At 41.1% G+C, this 20,810-nt stretch overlaps 1 protein-coding gene across 11 annotated transcripts in view; it reads left to right on the top strand.

The window, feature by feature from the left end:
• EPB41L4A (erythrocyte membrane protein band 4.1 like 4A) overlaps positions 1–20,810 on the top strand; it is a 293,459-nt gene that overhangs the window by 41,369 nt on the left and 231,280 nt on the right. For 2 of the 11 annotated variants that reach the window (XM_086323339.1, XM_086323335.1), the window contains exon 1: positions 14,247–14,327. The exons of the other annotated variants lie outside the window; for them this stretch is intronic. The gene's annotated coding sequence lies outside the window, so the exon portion shown is untranslated. Of the gene's footprint in view, positions 1–14,246; positions 14,328–20,810 lie in introns of those variants that run through there. 11 annotated transcript variants of the gene reach the window in all.

The following is a 20,810-nucleotide window of genomic DNA, read 5'->3' as shown; positions in this document are numbered from 1 at the left end:
TATTCCTGAAGAATGAGTAAAGGAAGTTTTGAAGAGGCAGCTCAAGTGGTGAAGAACGCAGGGACCATGGGCAAACTGGCTAGTTTTAATACTGCCTCTGTTGCTTGATGGCTACTTAGCTTTTTTGTATTTCAATTTCTCCCTCTATAAAATGGAAGTAGAATTTTCTGAGAATGGCATTAGTGGATACATTGAAAGCTGTAAAACAGTTCATGATGTGGATGAAAAATGCCTGCCATATCAGTAAACAAAGAATGCTGCAACTACCAAGCCAGCGTTTACTGCAGCCATCCCCAACTGTGCACCCAAGGGGATTCAGGATGTAGAAAGTAGGATACTGGCCATGGATGCTTAAGATGCATATCAAAGGAATGATTTCAGTCAGCCCAGACTCTTCTATCTTCCCATACATAGGGAAGGGCTAAATTCATTAACTTGAGACAGCTGGTTTTCTTTAAATAACAGTAATATTTTGATGGTCCGACTAGCAAAACTCCTATATATTCTGGCTCTTCCTTTAACTCTACAGGGCAGTCCTCCAGAGCTGTCTGAAAGACTGTCTTCTGGACTTAAGTCCTGAGTTTTGTCTGCCAAATAAAAAGTAATTCTCAATTTTCAGGTTGTGTAATATTTTTTAGTTGACAGTGACATGTATAAGTCAGTTCAGTTGCTCAGTCGTGTCCGACTCTTTGCAGCCCCATGAATCGCAGCACACCAGGCCTCCCCGTCCATCACTAACTCCCGGAGTTCACTCAGACTCACGTCCATCGAGTCAGTGATGCCATCCAGCCATCTCAGCCTCTGTCGTCCCCTTCTCCTTCTGCCCCCAACCCCTCCCAGCATCAGAATCTTTTCCAATGAGTCAACTCTTCGCATGAGGTGGCCAAAGTACTGGAGTTTCAGCTTTAGCATCATTCCCTCCAAAGAAATCCCAGGGCTGATCTCCTTCAGAATGGACTGGTTGGATCTCCTTGCAGTCCAAGGGACTCTCAAAAGTCTACTCCAACACCACAGTTCAGAAGCATCAATTCTTCAGTGCTCAGCTTTCTTCACAGTCCAACTCTCATATCCATACATGACCACAGGAAAAACCATAGCCTTGACTAGATGGACCTTTGTTGGCATAGTAATGTCTCTGCTTTTGAAATGCTATCTAGGTTGGTCATAACTTTTCTTCCAAGGAGTAAGCGTCTTTTAATTTCATGGCTGCAGTCACTATCTGCAGTGATTTTGGAGCCCCCCAAAATAAAGTCTGACCCTGTTTCCACTGTTTCCCCATCTATTTCCCATGAAGTGATGGGACTGGATGCCATGATCTTCGTTTTCTGAATGTTGAGCTTTAGGCCAACCTTTTCACTCTCCTCTTTCACCTTCATCAAGAGGCTTTTTAGTTTCTCTTCACTTTCTGCCATAAGGGTGGTGTCATCTGCATATCTGAGGTTATTGATATTTCTCCCGGCAATCTTGATTCCAGCTTGTGCTTCTTCCAGCCCAGCGTTTCTCATTATGTACTCTGCATATAAGTTAAATAAGCAGGGTGACACTATACAGCCTTGACGTACTCCTTTTCCTATTTGGGACCAGTCTGTTGTTCCATGTCCAGTTCTAACTGTTGCTTCGTGACCTGCATACAAATTTCTCAAGAGGCAGGTCAGGTGGTCTGGTATTCCCATCTCTTTCAGAATTTTCCACAGTTTATTGTGATCCACACACTCAAAGGCTTTGGCATAGTCAGTAAAGCAGAAATAGATGTTTTTCTGGAACTCTCTTGCTTTTTCGATGATCCAGCGGATGTTGGCAATTTGATCTCTGGTTCCTGTGCTTTTTCTAAAACCAGCTTGAACATATGGAAGTTCATGGTTCACATATTGCTGAAAACAAGTCCTCAAATAATTTAGCTATTTTTATTATTTAAATGGACCTTAAAGTATAGGTGGCTACCAGTTTCTGCACACTTGACATATATATGAAAAAAATACCAATTCCGAATTGGGTGACAGGTGAATTTGTACTTGTAGCTTCCTATGCCTGGAACGTTCTCCTCCTCTCGAGACTAGTACACACTCAGCTTAGATATACCTTCCTGAAACAGCCATCCTTATTGTTCTGCTCATTTCCTTCTTAATAATACCACTGTTGATGTGTATTTCTTTACTTGCTGTGGTCCATCTCCTCCACTAGAATATAAACTCCAGGAAGGCATGTCATAGGCTGACTTAAGTTAGTCTGGCCTTTCAGCTTTGTGTTGTGTTCTTTTGGTCAATATTGGAGACCTCCAGAGTCTAGAAATAAGTGAGTGCTCTATAACCTTTCCTCCAGGCTTTTGCTTCCAGCTGTTAAATTACAAGGAAAGTAATTTCTGGTCTTAATTCTGCCAGGTGTGCAGTCATTTATTAGGAAGCAGTTCCAGCGGTTCCAGAGCCAGGTATCTTTTTTTCGCCCTCTGTCCTTGGGCGCTTTGAGCATCCTCTGGTACAAACACAGTGGTGATGTTCTGATGATGAGGCCAGCTAGTTGTGACTCAAGCTGAGCAGGAGAGTCTCTTGAAGAGTGAAGAGAAGCAGGACAAGAGTTCCAGATCTTGAGCTCCACACTATAGGTGGCAGATTTTTGACTTTGCCAGGTTTTTGTGCCTTGTTCTTACAGAGATGGTGGAACCTGTACAGTTGTAACCAACCACATATCTTAGACACCACTCATTTCACAAATTAAAATTATATCGAACAGCCCCTTTACTAATGAACAAGCCTTTTGTTGTATTTTAAAATAATAATACTTAAAGTGCTGAGCAGGAGTGTGAATTCCCAATAACAGAACTCGAAATGCTAATGACTGTTAGGATGTCAACAAGCTAATATGTAAATACACAGTGTGCATTGTTTATACCAAAGTTTTCCTAAATTTCAGGAACTGTAATAGATGGGACCTTCTCTGTTTGATTTCCTATAGTATCTCCATCATTTAAAATAGTACTTAGTTCATGATAGTTGAAATTAATTCTGATAGAAAAATAATCTATATTCTGAACAACCAGTGTACAGACTTTTGGAGCATAACAGACTTTGAGGATTTGTGACTTGAAAAATTAACCTTTTAAAAGAAATCTGTGAATATTTTAATTTAATCTAGATGATTTGGTTGACGATATGATTATTAATCAAGTATCTTATTTGCTTAGGAGGCTATTTTATGAATATAGGAAACATATCCATCAGCATTCACATCTTAAAAATGCTGTGAAAATGACATAAAAAATTTAAAATTCCTTACCAGTCCAGTGGCTAGGACTTAGCCCTTTTACTGTGGAGGTCTGGGCTCAATCCCTGGTGGGAGACCTAAGATCCCACAAGCCATGCAACAGAAAAATAAACTTTTAAAAAGAGAAAATCCATAAAATCCAAGAAATATATAGAATGCCACTGACAGATTAAAGCTATAGAGAAATTCCTGAAAGAAGGGAAAGTTAGCAGTTCTCTAGGGGAGCAAAAGTGGTCAAAGGGAGCTAAGGATTGCTGTAGAGTTAGAGCCCTTTCTGGAGACCTACACCGCACATAGAGAAGCAGCAGAAGCAGGTCAGCACCCTGGGGTGTTCACTGGAGTTAACGCAGAGCTCAGAGGCCAGGGCCTTTCCCAAGTTTCAGTCGCTTTTGCTCCTGGCTAAGTGGGCCAAGTTGTCTGTGCGCAGGGATCCTCCTGTCCCGTCAGAAAGCTTGGGGCTTCCAGAGGGTAAGCTGCCCCACCTCCCTGACAGCATTCCTGCTGCTCCCAGCAGTTGCCACTGGAGTGCTGGTGGTTTCTCAACATTTCTTCAGGTAGACAATGGAGATAAAACAGCTATCTTAAGAATTTGGAAAGTATTGAATAAATGAATGAAAAAAACCCAGGATGGCAGGTGGTGCTCATTATATAAAGAGCCCCAAGTTTGTGAATGGTCTGTATTCAGTGGTATGTAGAAACAAGTGAAGTAGTATGAGGACATTGGCCTTTCTCAAGTAGAGGAACACATATGAGTGAATTAATTTAGCTTTTTCTGAGATCATTTTATGAGCCATGTTTCTTAACATTAAACTAGGATCATGTTGTCATAAATCATTTAGTATAAACAGCATTTGAAAATAAAGTCACAAGATTTATAGCTATTTCAAATAAACTCTCAGATACATCCCTAAGTTTTTCTAATTCATTTGTTAAAGAAATATATATATATATCTGATTATGCAGCTATTTCTTCAAGTCCCTGAACAGAAGAATGTCTACAAGAGAAATAACTCTCCTTTGAAAATCTATTGCAACAGAAACAATGAAATATGCTAATCTGATTTTTGGTATTGTTTTGTTTGCAGTTTTAATGAAGGAAAAGATAAGTGTTCTCAGGGCTCATCGAAGCTTTTACCTCCAAGAATATTCTTTAAGTTCTCTTTGTTTACTAGTTCAGTTCAGTTTGGTCGCTCAGTTGTGTCCAACTCTTTGCGACCCCATGAATCGCAGCATACCAGGCCTCCCTGTCCATCACCACCTCCCGGAGTTCACTCAGACTCACGTCCATCGAGTCAGTGATGCCATCCAGCCATCTCATCCTCTATCGTCCCCTTCTCCTCCTGCCCCCAATCCCTCCCAGCATCAGAATCTTTTCCGATGAATCAACTCTTCGCATGAGGTGGCCAAAGTACTGGAGTTTCAGCTTTAGCATCATTCCTTCCAAAGAAATCCCAGGGCTGATCTCCTTTAGAATGGACTGGTTGGATCTCCTTGCAGTCCAAGGGACTCTCAAGAGTCTTCTCCAACACCACAGTTCAAAAACATCAATTTTTCGGTGCTCAGCTTTCTTCACAGTCCAACTCTCGCATCCATACATGACCACAGGAAAAACCATAGCCTTGACTAGACGGACCTTTGTTGGCAAAGTAATGTCTCTGCTTTTGAATATGCTATCTTGGTTGATCATAAGTTATTTACTAGTAATTTGATCCAAATCCAGATGATATTCAAAATACCCCTCAAATATTTTTAAGCATACCAACTTCTGCTTCAAGTCCTAATTACTTTAATTAGAGCTCTTTGATTCAGTAAGCATTTCTTGCACCTCTGTGCTTTGCTATGGACTGAGAATACACCACTGAAGAGGACAGAGTCCCTACCCTCTGGCAGCTTACAGTCTGTTAGAGGCAGCACACAAACAGATGATTTTAATTAATAAGGCCAGGGAGGCTAGAATACCTAGAATGTGACCTTCTCAGGGAAGAAATGTTAGGAGAATTCCACAGAAGATCAAAGAGCATGAAAAAAGATGAACCATGGCATGGCCCTGGGGAACACATGCAGGTGACAGCAGTCAGTTCTGATTACTAGAACTTGAAGCCAAGTGTAGACTAGGTATGGGACTTCCCTGGTGGTCCAGAGGTTGACTCACCACTTCCAGTGCAGGGGGTGCAGGTTTGATCCCTGGTTGGGAAGCTAAGATCCCAAATGCCTCGTGGCCAAAAAACCAAGAGATAAAAACAGAAGTAATGTTGTAACAGATTCAATAAAGACTTTAAAAATGGTCCACATTGAAACAAAAAAAGTAAAGATTCTATGGGCCATGAATGGCCTGGGGAAGCATGTGGGCCTAGAATGGGAGAACCTTTATGCTCTGTGTGCAGGCTTATGGAAGATCATCTTAAGGGTTTTAACTAGGCTTAATTCAGTTGAGTTACGTCCCTCAGTCATATCCGACTCTTTGCGACCAGATGACTGCAGCATGCCAGGCTTCCCTGTCCCTCACCAACTCCGAAGCTTGCTCAAACTCATGTCCATTGAGTTGGTGATGCCATCCAACCTTCTTATCCTCTGTTGTCACCTTATCCTTCTGCCTTCAGTCTTTCCCAGCATCAGGGTCTTTCCCAATAAGTCAGTTCTTCTCATCAGGTGGCCAGAGTACTGGAGTTTCAGCCTTAGCATCAGTCCTTCCAATGAACATTCAGGACTGATTTCCTTTAGGATGGACTGGTTGGATCTCCTTGCAGTCCAAGGGACTCTCAAGAGTCTTCTCCAACACCACAGTTCAAAAGCATCAATTCTTTGATGCTCAGCTTTCTTTATAGTCTAACTCTTACATTCATACACGACTACTGGAAAAACCATAGCTTTGACTACACAGACCTTTGTTGGCAAAGTAATGTCTGCTTTTTAATACACTGTCTAGGTTGGTCATAACTTTCCTTCCAAGGAGTAAGCGTCTTTTAATTTCATGGCTGCAATCACCATCTACAGTGATTTTGGAGCCCCCTCCCCTCAAAAGTCTCTCACTGTTTCCATTGTTTCCCCATCTATTTGACATCAAGTGATGGGACCGGATGCCATGATTTTAGTTTTCTGAATGTTGAGTTTTAAGCCAACTTTTTCACTCTCCTCTTTCACTTTCATCAAGAACTTCAGTTCTTCTTCACTTTCTGCCATGAAGGTGGTGTCATCTGCATATCTGAGGTTATTGATATTTCTCCCAGCAATCTTGATTCCAGCTTGTGCTTCATCCAGCCCAGAGTTTCTCATGATGTACTCTGCATGTAAGTTAAACAAGCAGGGTGACAATATACAGCCTTGACGTACTCCTTTCCCAATTTGGAGCCAGTCTGTTGTTCTGTGTCCAGTTCTAACTGTTGCTTCCTGACCTGCATACAGATTTCTCAGGAGGCAGGTCAGGTGGTCTGGTATTCCCATCTCTTGAAGAATTTCCCACAGTTTGTTGTGGTCCACACAGTCAAAGGCTTTGGTGTAGTCAATAAAGCAGAAGTAGAGTGACTAGGCTACTGATAGACATTTATGTTTTCAGTGGATCTGGCAGGGTTGTGTCAGGGACGTGAAATGGAGATTCAGAATTAAGGAGAACCAGGTTTGAAGCCTTGATGTCTCAGTGATAAAGAATTTTCCTACAACACAGGAAACACAAGTTTGATCCCTGGGTGTGGAGGATTTCCTGGAAAAGGAAATGGTAACCCACTCCAGTATTCTTGCCTGGAGAAGGAAATGGTAACCCACTCCAGTATTCTTGCCTGGAGAATCCCATGGACAGAGGAGCCTGGATGGCTACAGTCTAAGGAGTTGCAAAGAGTTGGACATGACTGAGCACACATAACACATACAGGTTCAAAATTAAGGAGAATGTAGAGGCTCTGCTAGAAGACTTTGCAGTGCTCCAGGTGAGAGACAGTAAGAACTTAAACTAGTACTTGGAGATCTGTTTGAAAAGGAAATGGGGATGAGTTTTAAAAATACTTAGGAGATAAGAGTTGCAAGATTTGGAAATTGAGGGAAGAGGTAGAGGTTAAGATGATTCCAGATTGCTGGCTTTGCCAGACTGATGGTGGCTAGGGTACCCTTGGGCTATTTATGTTGAGTTGGAAACACTGTGGACATCAAAGTTGCTAGCTAAGTATATTTCTGTAGCTGGAGAAAAGACTTCAGTTCAGTTGCTCAGTCGCGTCCAACTTTTTGCGACCCCATGGACTGCAGCATGCCAGGCTTCCCTGTCCATTACCAACTCTCAGGGCTTGCTCAAATTCATGTCCATCGAGTCGGTGATGCCATCCAACCATCTCATCCTCTGTCATCCCCTTCTCCTGCCCTCAATCTTTCTCAGCATCAGGGTCATTTCCAATGAGTCAGTTCTTTCATATCAGGTGGCCAAGTATTGGAGCGTCAGCTTCAGTATCAGTCCTTCCAATGACTACTCAGGACTGATTTCCTTTAGGATGGACTGGTTGGATCTTCTTGCAGTCCAAGGGATTCTCAAGAGACTTCTCCAACACCACAGTTCAAAAGCATCAATTCTTCAGCACTCAGCTTTCTTTATTGTCCAACTCTCATAACCATACCTCACTAGTGGAAAAATCATAGCTTTGACTTAGGGAGAAAAGACTTAGAGAGCCTTTAGTAAAAGGTGAGAGAATTGTGGAAGTGGATATGACCGTGTACTCCAAGGAGAGCTTGGAAAGAGTGAGAAGGGAGCAGGAGAGTGGGAGGGATGGAAGAGAATTGACCGAGGGGTGAGAAGGCAGAGAGAAAGACAAAGGCAGTAACAAAAGGGAACCATTAGAGACTACAGTGTATAAAGAGTGGGCAGAGAAACACCAAGAAAGCGCAGTAAGCAGGAATGGTTAGATCCAGAACAACCAGAAATGAAAAACTTATGTTACAGTAGTCATAGGAAGAAGTCAGTGGTAGCAAACATGGCAGAGAAGGCCAGCAAGACACAGGCTGAAATGTATTTAGTGGGTTTGACATCCAAAAGAAATTGGTGTCCTTTGTGGGAACCAGGTGTAGTAGATTGATGGTGTCTGGCCTTGGCTCAAGAAAAGGAGGGGCGAGGAGGTAAAGATGCAGAAGGCCAGAACACCGGTATTCTTTCTAGTGAGAAGGAAGAAAGCAACAGGGAGCAACTGGAGGGACTTCCATAGAGGCTAGGGAGATTTGTATTTTACTTTTTAAAAGGATTTGAGTGACTAAGGCTGTAAAGAAAGAGTGAGCCAATGAAGACAAGATGGTGATAAACAAGAGGGGGCAACAGACGGGCAAAGGAGGTGAGAGGGTGGTGTCAGTCATACTACGGAAGGAATGGAGTCCAACAAGAGACAATCCGTGCTCTTAGATCAAAGGTGCAGAGGGGATAGAATTATTTTAACAAGGGAAAGCAGAAAGACGAGATAGGTATAAAGACATTTCATTAGAAGGCCAATCTGTTGTGAAAGTTTACTTCTCGTATCTTTAAAGATTGTAATTAAGTACTAAGTTAATAAAGGACCTAAAAGGTACAAAAGTCATTGCTGCTTTTAAATTATTTTATATCATCTTACGACCTGTTTTTTCCTACTAAGTAATCTCTGTACAATCTCATTTTGATAAATTACATACAATTACTGATCATCTCCTTTTATAAAGAACAGTACTAAATCATCTGCTTTGTATTCCTGGTAAGATGAACATAATAATTCATTGCCATACTACAGCAGAGACTTGTTTGTGGGTGATGATATTTGGTGTTCCTTATATGATAGCCCTTGGGCGGCGGCAAAGAGATACCCCTCATCCAAGTTAAGGAGCAGCGGCTGCACTTTGCTGGAGCAGCCATGAAGATATACCCTGCGCCCAAGGTAAGAGAAACCCAAGTAAGACGGTAGGTGTTGCAAGAGGGCATCAGAGGGCAGACACACTGAAACCATACTCACAGAAAACTAGTCAATCTAATCACACTAGGACCACAGCCTTGTCTGACTCAATGAAACTAAGCCATGCCCGTGGGACAACCCAAGACGGGTGGGTCATGGTGGAGAGATTTTACAGATGTGGTCCACTGGAGAAGGCAGTGGCAAACCACTTCAGTATTCTTGCCTTGAGAAGCCCATGAACAGTATGAAAAGGCAAAATGATAGGATACTGAAAGAGGAACTCCCCAGGTCAGTAGGTGCCCAATATGCTACTGGAGATCAGTGGAGAAATAACTCCAGAAAGAATGAAGGGATGGACCCAAAGCAAAAACAGTACCCAGTTGTGGATGTGACTGGTGATAAAAGCAAGGTCCGATGCTATAAAGAGCAATATTGCATAGGAACCTGGAATGTCAGGTCCATGAATCAAGGCAAATTGGAAGTGGTCAGACAAGAGATGGCAAGAGTGAACGTCGACATTCCAGGAATCAGCGAACTAAAATGGATTGGAATGGGTGAATTTAACTCAGATGAACATTGTATCTACTATTGCAGGCAGGAATCCCTCAGAAGAAATGGAGTAGCCATCATGGTCAACAAAGAGTCTGAAATGCAGAACTTGGATGTAATCTCAAAAACGACGGAATGATCTCTGTTCGTTTCCAAGGCAAACCATTCAATATCACAGTAATCCAAGTCTATGCCCCAATGAGTAATGCTGAAGAAGCTGAAGTTGAATGGTTCTATGAAGACCTACAAGACCTTTTAGAACTAACACCCCAAAAAGATGTCCTTTTCATTATAGGGGACTGGAATGCAGAAGTAGGAAGTCAAGAAATACCTGGAGTAACAGACAAATTTGGCCTTGGAATACGGAATGAAGCAGGGCAAAGACTAATAGAGTTTTGCCAAGAAAATGCACTGGTCATAACAAACACCCTCTTCCAACAACACAAGAGAAGACTTTACACATGGACATCACCAGATGGTCAACACCGAAATCAGATTGATTATATTCCTTGCTGCCAAAGATGGAGAAGCTCTATACAGTCAACAAAAACAAGATCAGGAGCTGACTGTGGCCCAGATCATGAACTCCTTATTACCAAATTCAGACTTAAATTGAAGAAAGTAGGGAAAACCACTAGACCATTCAGGTATGACCTAAATCAAATCCCTTATGATTATACAGTGGAAGTGAGAAATAGATTTAAGGGACTAGATCTGATAGATAAAGTGCCTGATGAACTATGGATGGAGGTTCGTGGCATTGTACAGAAGACAGGGATCGAGACCATCCCCATGGAAAAGAAATGCAAAAAAGCAAAATGGCTGTCTGGGGAGGCCTTACAAATAGCTGTGTAAAGAAGAGAAGTGAAAAGCAAAGGAGAAAAGGAAAGATATAAGCATCTGAATGCAGAGTGCCAAAGAATAGCAAGAAGAGATAAGAAAGCCTTCCTCAGCGATCAATGCAAAGAAATAGAGGAAAACAACAGAATGGGAAAGACTAGAGATCTCTTCAAGAAAATTAAAGATACCAAGGGAATATTTCATGCAAAGATGGGCTCAATAAAGGACAGAAAAGGTATGGACCTAACAGAAGCAGAAGATATTAAGAAGAGGTGGCAAGAATACACAGAAGAACTGTACAAAAAAGATCTTCATGACCCAGATAATCACGATGGTGTGATCACTGACCTAGAGCCAGACATCCTGGAATGTGAAGTCAAGTGGGCCTTAGAAAGCATCACTACGAACAAAGCTAGTGGAGGTGATGGAATTCCAGTTGAGCTATTTCAAATCCTGAAAGATGATGCTGTGAAAGTGCTGCACTCAGTATGCCAGCAAATCTGGAAAACTTAGCAGTGGCCATAGGACTGGAAAAGGTCAGTTTTCATTCCAATCCCAAAGAAAGGCAATGTCAAAGAATGCTCAAACTACCGCACAATTGCACTCATCTCACATGCTAGTAAAGTAATGCTCAAAATTCTCCAAGCCAGGCTTCAGCAATATATGAACTGTGAACTTCCTGATGTTCAAGCTGGTTTTAGAAAAGGCAGAGGAACCAGAGATCAAATTGCCAACATCCACTGGATCATCGAAAAAGCAAGAGAGTTCCAGAAAAACATCTATGTCTGCTTTATTGACTATGCCAAAGCCTTTGACTGCATGGATCACAATAAACTGTGGAAAATTCTGAAAGAGATGGGAATACCAGACCACCTGACCACCAGACCACTGCCTCTTGAGAAATCTGTATGCAGGTCACGAAGCAACAGTTAGAACTTGACATGGAACAACAGACTGATTCCAAATAGGAAAAGGAGTACGTCAAGGCTGTATATTGTCACCCTGCTTATTTATTTACCTTATATGCAGAGTACATAATGAGAAACGCTGGACTGGAAGAAGCACAAGCTGGAATCAAGACTGCTGGGAGAAATCTCAATAACCTCAGATATGCCGATGACACCACCCTTATGGCAGAAAGTGAAGAGGAACTCAAAAGTGTCTTGGTGAAAGTGAAAGTGGAGAGTGAAAAAGTTGGCTTAAAGCTCAACATTCAGAAAACGAAGTTCATGGCATCTGGTACCATCACTTCATGGGAAATAGATGGGGAAACAGTGGAAACAGTGTCAGACTTTATTTTTTTGGGCTCCAAAATCACTGCAGATGGTGACTGCAGCCATGAAATTAAAAGACGCTTACTCCTTGGAAGGAAAGTTATGACCAACCTAGATAGCATATTCAAAAGCAGAGACATTACTTTGCCAACAAAGGTCCGTCTAGTCAAGGCTGTGGTTTTTCCTGTGGTCATGTATGGATGTGAGAGTTGGACTGTGAAGAAGGCTGAGTGCCGAAGAATTGATGCTTTTGAACTGTGGTGTTGGAGAAGACTCTTGAGAGTCCCTTGGACTGCAAGGAGATCCAACCAGTCCATTCCAAAGGAGATCAGTCCTGGGTGTTCTTTGGAAGGAATGATGCCAAAGCTGAAACTCCAGTACTTTGGCCACCTCATGTGCAGAGTTGACTCATTGGAAAAGACCCTGATGCTTGGAGGGATTCGGGGCAGGAGGAGAAGGGGACGACAAAGAATGAGATGGCTGGATGGCATCACTGTCTCTATGGACGTGAATCTGAGTGAACTCTGGGAGTTGGTGATGGACAGGGAGGCCTGGTGTGCTGGGATTCATGGGGTCGCAAAGAGTCGGACACGACTGAGCGACTGAACTGAACTGACTGGAACTGATATGATAGCCCAGGCTGTTCATGGTTTGTTAAAACAGGACTCGGAACGATATTGGCAGCACAATCGTTATGAAATATAAATGTCATTCCTGTGAACCTTCAACCTTTCATGTTTTCATTGCATTTCTGAAAAGAGGAATGGGTGTTTTTATTAAATGCAAAGGCATTTGCGCACAGCATATTCAGCTCATGAATTTCTTAGGCACTTACTCTGTTGCCCAGTACAGTGCTTGTCTGGGAGGAAGTGAGAAGAAATTGGGAGGCATCTGCCATTCCTGGAAGGAGCTGCCAGTAATGAAATGTGGAGTAGAAAGTTCCACAGAGAAAAATAGCTAAGATCCCAAGGCAGGAGAGCAGGGGAAGGGTGGGAAGGGGAGAGCATGCAAGTAGTGGGTGATAAGGAAAGATAAATCTGGTGTTTATATAAACATAAAAGGTCTAGTAGTAACTTATTGAAGGTTTCCAGACAACAGGTGTACAGGCCATTAAGCAAGACAAATTATTTGGAGAATTGGAGTGTAATGTAAATGAAGTTTCATTTTGTTCCCAGTCTATCAGGTATAGATTCAAGGTACAGCCCTGAAGTTTATGAAGTATTGGGCAGGTCCAATGGTTAGGTTCTTCCTTGTGAGAACATAGACACTGCCCTGTGACCAACAGGTGCAGGCTCTGTTCTGTATTGACATGAGAAGAGGGCAGAGCTGAGTGGTCAGTCTGGGTGTTTGTGAGTCTTCCCTGCAGCAGAGTCATGCTGTGATGGACCTAAATTGGCCTGTTGCATCTCTTCTTTCAGATAGATTTCTAGGGCTTACCAGGAGCGGATTTAAGATTATTTTTGTAAATCCTCTTCCAGGAGTTCCCAGCACAGCAGGGGTGATAAGACAGAAGAACAAATATCAATATGCAAATAGCTCTCTGAAGAGTGCCTTCCTTTCTGAACTGCCTATCTTTTATTTGCCCCTCCAGATTCATTCCCCATCCTAATCCTTTCTGTGCTCTGGGATGCTGATTTGTGTGTCAATTCATTTACCTTCTGGTCTCCTTGGTTCTGGTCAACTGAAGGCTCTAGCAGGGTTGAGCCTGGAGGGCAGGAAAGTGAGGTGAAAATGTCTGTTCCCTTCAGCTCATCAGGTAGCTCTTTCTAATCACAGTTCTCCCAGGGTTTTAGCAATGCCTTCCTTTCCTTGTTCTTTGGAGCTCGGTGTGGAACAGCTTCCAGTGCTGGCCTACCCCAAGGTACTGTATCATCTCAGGTTGGCTTCTCTGCCTACATCTTTGCAGAGGTTCCTTGATTAATCTGAGTTACGCTGTTAGTAATGTTCTTTCCTGCTGGGACCCGACCACCTTCTTTTCTTTTTCTGAAAATGATTATAGACAGCTTACCCAGATGGAGAGATAGGCTGCAATGAATTGATGTGGGAGACTGAGGCAAAAGTAGGGAGTGGCAGGGGGCAATAGTCAGTACAGTTTTTGTAGTTGAACTCTGACTTCATAGAGAGGCCTGGGGCAGAGTAGATGCCAGATGAATTTTCTCCCAGTTCTCCCCTTGGCTCTTAGTCTTTTTCTGGCTCGTTCTCTTCAGGGTCCTTGGATTTGTCCCCCAGCAACACTGTTGAACTTAATTTCTTATTGCTTGAGTTCTCTATCTGCAGTCTGTAGTTTAAACTTGTGGATGGCTTCTTCCTAGAATAGTGCATTTTTTGTTGAATAAATGGGGAGATGAGGGACAAAATTTTTGCTTTGTACTTTGTCCTGTCAGAAGTCTTTGAGCTGAATATTTTGAAATCTGATGTTTTCAAAACCAAAACCTTCTAGGAAAAACATAAGACATATCCAAACTGAGGAACATTCCTGAACTCAGTGCTTCTCAAAACTGTCAAGGACATCAAACTTAAGGTAAGTCTGAGAAACTATCATAGACCAAAAGCTAAGAAAATATGATCACTAAATTTAATATGATGTTCTAGGTAGAGTTTTGGACATTAAGGAAAAACTAGTGAAATTTGGATATTCGGAAATTTGTTCATAGAAATGTACCAATGTTGATTCTTTAGTTGTAACACATATACCATAGCAATGTCAGGTGTTAGCAGTAGAGGTGACTGGGTGCCAGATTTATGGGAACTGTTTATTATCTTTGCCACTTTTCTTTAAGTCTAAAACTATTTTAAAATAAATAATTCCTTTAAAAATCAATCTTTAATATCTAAATAAGTTGATACTAAATCAAATACTTTAAGACAATTATTTATGTGATATTTTTCTCTGCTGAGGAAGATAATATTTGGACCCAAAGTGAAGTATAGAATTCATGAATCTTGTGCACAGTTCAGGCCTATTAAGATCCCTTGTTTTTGTTTGGAATTTTTATTCATAATTCAACAAATGTTTATTATTACCTTTTTTTTTTTTTTGCCAAGAACTGAACTAGGTTTTAGAAATAAGAGTAATAAAGACAGATAACATTGCAGTTGAGAAATAGGTAACTTTTGTGTTGTGGATATTTCCTTAATTCTGTATCTCAGATTTATTTTGTCTCAGCACATAATACCGTATACTCACATTAAGTGCTCAAAGTTCTATGAATATAAGAGTATATTTTAAAAATTACACTTAAACCTAATAAAAGTATGATTTTATAGTTTATGTTCCCTTTAAAGATTGAGGCTAGATTCAGAGATTAACCTTAACCTTAGAGAGTGAAATTATGAATTGGGAAAGATTTGTATTATAAATTTATTTGAAGTAGTAATTAGAACAAAAAGTACTTAAAAGTCTGAAAGAATTTTTAGATATTTCCTCAGAGTTAAGGTTTAAGAGAGAAGGTGTTCTTTAAAAATCAGAAATTTTGTCAGAAACATAAATTTGACAGGGAGAAAAGAGCTGCGTTGAGTACTGTACATATGAAAGAAGAAAGTCTCCCTTCTCCCTCTTTGAGTTTCTCATTAATTTGTCTTATTTCTAGTGAGAACATGCTCGTATTATGGTGTCTGTCAAGTAGGATTTTGGCAATAATGTCAATATTACCAGTGAAAAGCTAAATAGTATTAGCAGTGACTCCAGATCAGTAGGATAAAACTGAAATTTAAGAATTACAACTGTGATGTGAACATTTATAAATGTTCTACATATAATAAATTTATGCATAAAATAATATGTTCAATACTACCTTGTGTCCATGCTGAATTTTTTGTTTTTTGAAAAGAAAACTTCATTATTCAATATTTTTATGAAAGTTTTACTCTAAAAACTTTTATGCAAATACAGCATAAATAGTTTCAGTGGTGAAAGTGAATATTTAATTGAAGAGGGAAAACAGTAACATGAACTTTTAGTAGAAATTGCTGAATATGCATACAACTGTGTTAGGTAATAGTTTAATTTTCAATTGTAAAGTTAATATTTAAAATTTGAGAGTCAGTAATCAAAAAAGATACAGATTAAGTCATCTACTACTTTTAGAAAATATGTTAAGCCATTAGATTAGAGTTGAAATGAACCCTTAGACTTGATACCATTTATACTGCCTTTATTGTTTCAAAAATTGAGTTGTCTTAGGGAAGGTAATGTATTGAAGAGAAGGGTAAAGACCATTGTTAATAATTACTTTAGGGAACTTAAGTTGAAGACTTGTGTGTTGTTCTCCAAGGTTTAATTTTGAACAATGTGAACGTTAACCCCAGTGAAATTGATATTAAGGGTAAACTGAAGTCAGTGTTCTGCTTGACTTTTAAAATTAATGGTCTGCTGGTTTTATAAACTTAATAGTCTAATAATAGACTAGCCCATTTAGTTTAACATAGCAAACAACCCAAGAATTTAAAAGTTTACCTTGATAGCCTGGCTTATTAAGAAAGAAGAAAAAAATGTCAACATGGTAAAATATTTTTAGAATTGGATTTTCTTTAATTGCTTATGTTACTAAAACTGAGTTTGCCTCTTGGGGGTTGTTGAGTCAAAAGACAAAACCAAGTCAAAGTCTGGGAGAAGGAAGGATTTATTCATTGCAGCAAGAACAACATCAGGAATCTTTCCCAAAACAGTGTCTCCTCAAACAGCAAAATTGGGGAAGTTTTAATCTAAGGATACATCCCTATTCTTGAAGGGGCTTGAGTGGAAGGCAGAGTCCGAGTTTTAGTTGATTAAAGTCAGGAGGATCAGAAAAGGTTGGACATCATCTTGTCTTAGGTTCCATTTGACCTGGGTTGAGCGCCCCCTTGCCCCGGGGCGGTGGGGGGGCCGGATTTTAATTCTGCTATACAGCTCCAGATAGTGCTTTAGGCTAATCTTTACAATTGATATAGAATTGGGAGTCTTTGCAACTGATTTGTTATCTTTGCTATTGTTACTTCTCTTGCCTGATAAGACTGTTTCTGCATTCTTTTGTACCCTTAAAATAATTATCACTGAGACCTGTTTAAGGACAAGCTTTGTAGCCAGGCTTAAATCACACAGTGGTTTAGGCTAAAAATGACTTATCTTAGGTCAAGAAAGCCGTGCCTGGTTTTCTTCCTCTGGGGACCCCCCTGCCTATCTGTTTACACTTTTACAAATGTATTAAATTTCTATTGGATCTAGTCTGGACAAGAATTTTTTAAAATAAAATGTAGTTTTAAGTAATCACAGAGTTCAAATATATACTTTGAAATTTGAAACATGGTATATTGAATAGAAAGGGAAGATGGTGTATCATATAAAGTTCTTTTAAAAAGGTAGTATGTGATACATGACTTATATATAAGATAAACTCATCAAGGCTTTCAAGGACATTTTTCCTACTTATCCTTGAAAGTAAAGCAGGGAAGTAAGTGGTTTTTAAACTTGTCTTAAAGCTCAACATTCAGAAAACTAAGATCATGGCATCTGGTCCCATCACTTCATGGCAAATAGATGGGGAAACAGTGGAAACAGTGGCGGACCTTATTTTTTGGGCTCCAAAATCACTGCAGATGGTGACTGCAGCCATGAAATTAAAAGACGCTTACTCCTTGAAAGAAACGTTATGACCAACCTAGACAAAGGTCTAGATAGCATATTCAAAAGCAGAGACATTACTTTGCCAACAAAGGTCCGTCTAGTCAAGGCTATGGTTTTTCCAGTAGTTGTGTATGGGTGTGAGAGTTGGACTGTGAAGAAAGCTGAGCGCCGAAGAATTGATGCTTTTGAACTGTGGTGTTGGAGAAGACTCTTGAGAGTCCCTTGGACTGCAAGGAGATCCAACCAGTCTGTTCTAAAGGAGATCAGTCCTGGGTGTTCTTTGGAAGGAATGATGCTAAAGCTGAAACTCCAGTACTTTGGCCACCTCATGCGAAGAGTTGACTCATTGGAAAAGACTCTGATGTTGGGAGGGATTGGGGGCAAGAGGAGAAGGGGATGACAGAGGATGAGATGGCTGGATGGCATCACCGACTTGATGGACATGAGTCTGAGTGAATTCCGGGAGTTGGTGATGGACAGGGAGGCCTAGCGTGTTGCAATTCATGGGGTCGCAAAGAGTCGGACACGACTGAGCGACTGAACTGAACTGAACATACAGTGAAATATACAAATCTTAAGTATATAGCTGGGTGAATTCTTACATGTAAATAAAATATGTAGACACTGCCCAGATCAAGATTAAGAATATTTTCAGTTTCCAAGGAGGGTCCCTTGTGTCCCTTTTCAAACAGTACCTGTCTCCCCTTTCACTGACTTGCCCAGAAGAGTGAGGAGTGAGGAGTGAAGTCACTCAGTCGTGTCTGACTTTGTGACCCTGTGGACTGTGATATACCAGGCTTCTCTGTCCATGGGATTCTCCAGGCAAGAATACTGGAGTGGATTGCCATTTCCTTCTCCAGAGGATCTTCCCAACCCGGGTCTCCTGCATTGGAGGCAGACATTTTAACCTCTGAGCCACCAGGGAAGCCTAGAAGTAAACCACTATTCTGACTTTCATCCCTGTACCTTAATTTATCCCTTTTTGACATTTCAGAAGTAGAATAATAAAATATGTGTTCCTTTGTGTGCAGCGTCTTTCACCTAGCATTATATTTTGTGATTCTTTCATGTTATTGCCTGTAGCAGAAGTTCTTTACTTTTTTCAATTTCTGTGTGATATTCCATTATATGAGGATAATACAATTTACCCATTCTATTGACAGTATTTAGCTATTATATGTAAAACTGTTCTGAACATTCTTATACATGTGTGGATGTGTGTACTTACTCATGTGTATAGCCAAAACATAGGATTACTGGGTCACAGAGTAGGTGTATGAGTAGCTGCTAGTTTTCCAAAGTGGATATACCAATTTATGCTCCAAATTGCAATATATGGGAATTCCAGTTGCTCGCCAAATCTCAGTATTATGTCTTATAAATTTTTGCTGTTCTAGTGGCTGATTTTTTTCCCACCCTGTATGATTGCGAGTGGATTTAGTTTTCCTAATGATTAACCATGTACTCACCCCATCAGGATTTCAGATTAAGAACTTCATTGTTGGTGATAGTTAATAGTATCTGTCTCTGGGTGATATTATCATCTCTCCTAACTTATTTACAATTCTATGGAATATTCTTTAATCAAAAACTAAATTGTAAAGTTAAACACTATGGACAATCCTTCTTGGAAAAGATAGAGAAAGAAGTGAGGAGAAGCAAATAACATGGTGTGTGTGTGTGTGTGTGTGTATAAGTTGGACTTAAACAGTGAGGATGATTCATTACCTCCTCCTTGATGGAAAGGGTCCAGTGTTTCTCATCCACACACACACACACACACACTCCTACCTCCCAACTCCCCCCAGTGGCTGCCTGATCCTTCAGGGGAATGTTGCTATCTTGAGGACTGGGGATTAGTTTCTGCTGTTGGCAAGTTAAGTACTCATTGTTGGCAGGAGCCAGGTTGGCCTTCATGAGAAGTTCTTGTGTGGAATCCATTCATCACCTCTGCTGCTGTCACTGTGGCCACTTCTAGTCTGTTGAGGATGTCCTGGGGTGGCTGGTGACAGAGGCTAACTGATATCTGAAGATTTATTTACTTGATTACTGAGGGGCCCTCTGCAGTGGATGCCCTTTAGTGTATATCCACATTGGAGCAAAACATTTTTCACATACTATGATCATCCAGAGAGGTCCATCCATATACTTCTTCCCAGATCTCCTTTTATCACCTCTCCTAGTACTGTCCACCCTCTCCGCCCCAACCAAGCCACTGACCATCCATAAAGCTTCCCTGGTAGCTCAGTGGGTAAATAATCCACCAGCAATGCAGGAGATCCTGGTTTGATTCCTGGGTTGGGAAGATCCCCTGTGGAAGGGATAGGCTACCCACTCCAGTATTCTTGGGCTTCCCTGGTGGCTCAGCTAGTAAAGAATCCACCTGCAATGCAAGGGACCTGGCTTAGATCCCTGGGTTGGGAAGATCCCCTGGAAAAGGGAATGGCTACCCACTCCAGTGTTCTGGCCTGGAGAATTCCATGAACTGTATAGTCCATGGGGTCACAAAGGGTCGGACATGACTGAATGACTTTCACTTTGACCATCCAGGGTAACCATTAGCACTTGCCCATGACTCACCATAGATCCATAATTCTGGCCGTTTCTCTGTGTTGATAAAGCGGACAAGCAAAAGTAGTAGTCTGCTAGGGTGACTTCTCTTCACAAGGTGTTTCAAGGATGTTCTTTATTGGAGATGTGAGACTGCGACAGTCCACTTTTGCTTGGTGCCAGATACTGAGGAAGTTTCCTTCTCAGTCAGCTGATCATAAGGAATTCTCCATGAAGCTCTAGGTAGGGTAATACAGTAAGAGTGGTCATTGGAGGTGTCTGAACCATCTGCTCGTGTGATTTCTTACCTTGTATAGATCTCATTTAGCTCAGTCTCTTTTACACCATTGTCTTCTGATGATTGATTGCTTCTGCACAAGCCCAACTTTATAGCCTGGTGAGTCAGATAGCATTCAGATCCTTATAGGCAGCTCAGGTTACAAGTTATTTGATATCTTTTCCTCGGGCTCTGCCAAAGCCTAGTTGCAAGCCAGGAGTCTTTTCTTAGGGAATGGCTTTGTTCCAGAACCTTAGAAATTTGTGCTGTGATTTTCTGGATTTTATTGGATGCAACTAATTCAACTTGCTGCATCTTAAGACCCAAGTGGCATAGCAGTTGATACTGCAGACCAGACATGCTGCATATAACCACATTTTGCTCTGGGCCCTCTAAGTAAGTAACTAACCCTCACTGCTATAAGTAACCTATAAGTGTGTATCAATGTGGTGAAAGTCGCTCAGTCGTGTCCAACTCTTTGTGACCCCATGGACTATACAGTTCATGGAATTCTCCAGGCCAGAATACCAGAGTGTGTAGCCTTTCCCTTCTCCAGGGGTCTTCCCAACCCAGGG

This window comes from Bos grunniens, chromosome 10 (genome assembly GCF_055505025.1).
Source record: "Bos grunniens cultivar Pamir isolate PY7600 chromosome 10, Bosgru_T2T1.0, whole genome shotgun sequence".
Lineage (NCBI taxonomy): Eukaryota > Metazoa > Chordata > Mammalia > Artiodactyla > Bovidae > Bos > Bos grunniens.
This window is presented reverse-complemented; position numbering and strand designations above follow the sequence as displayed.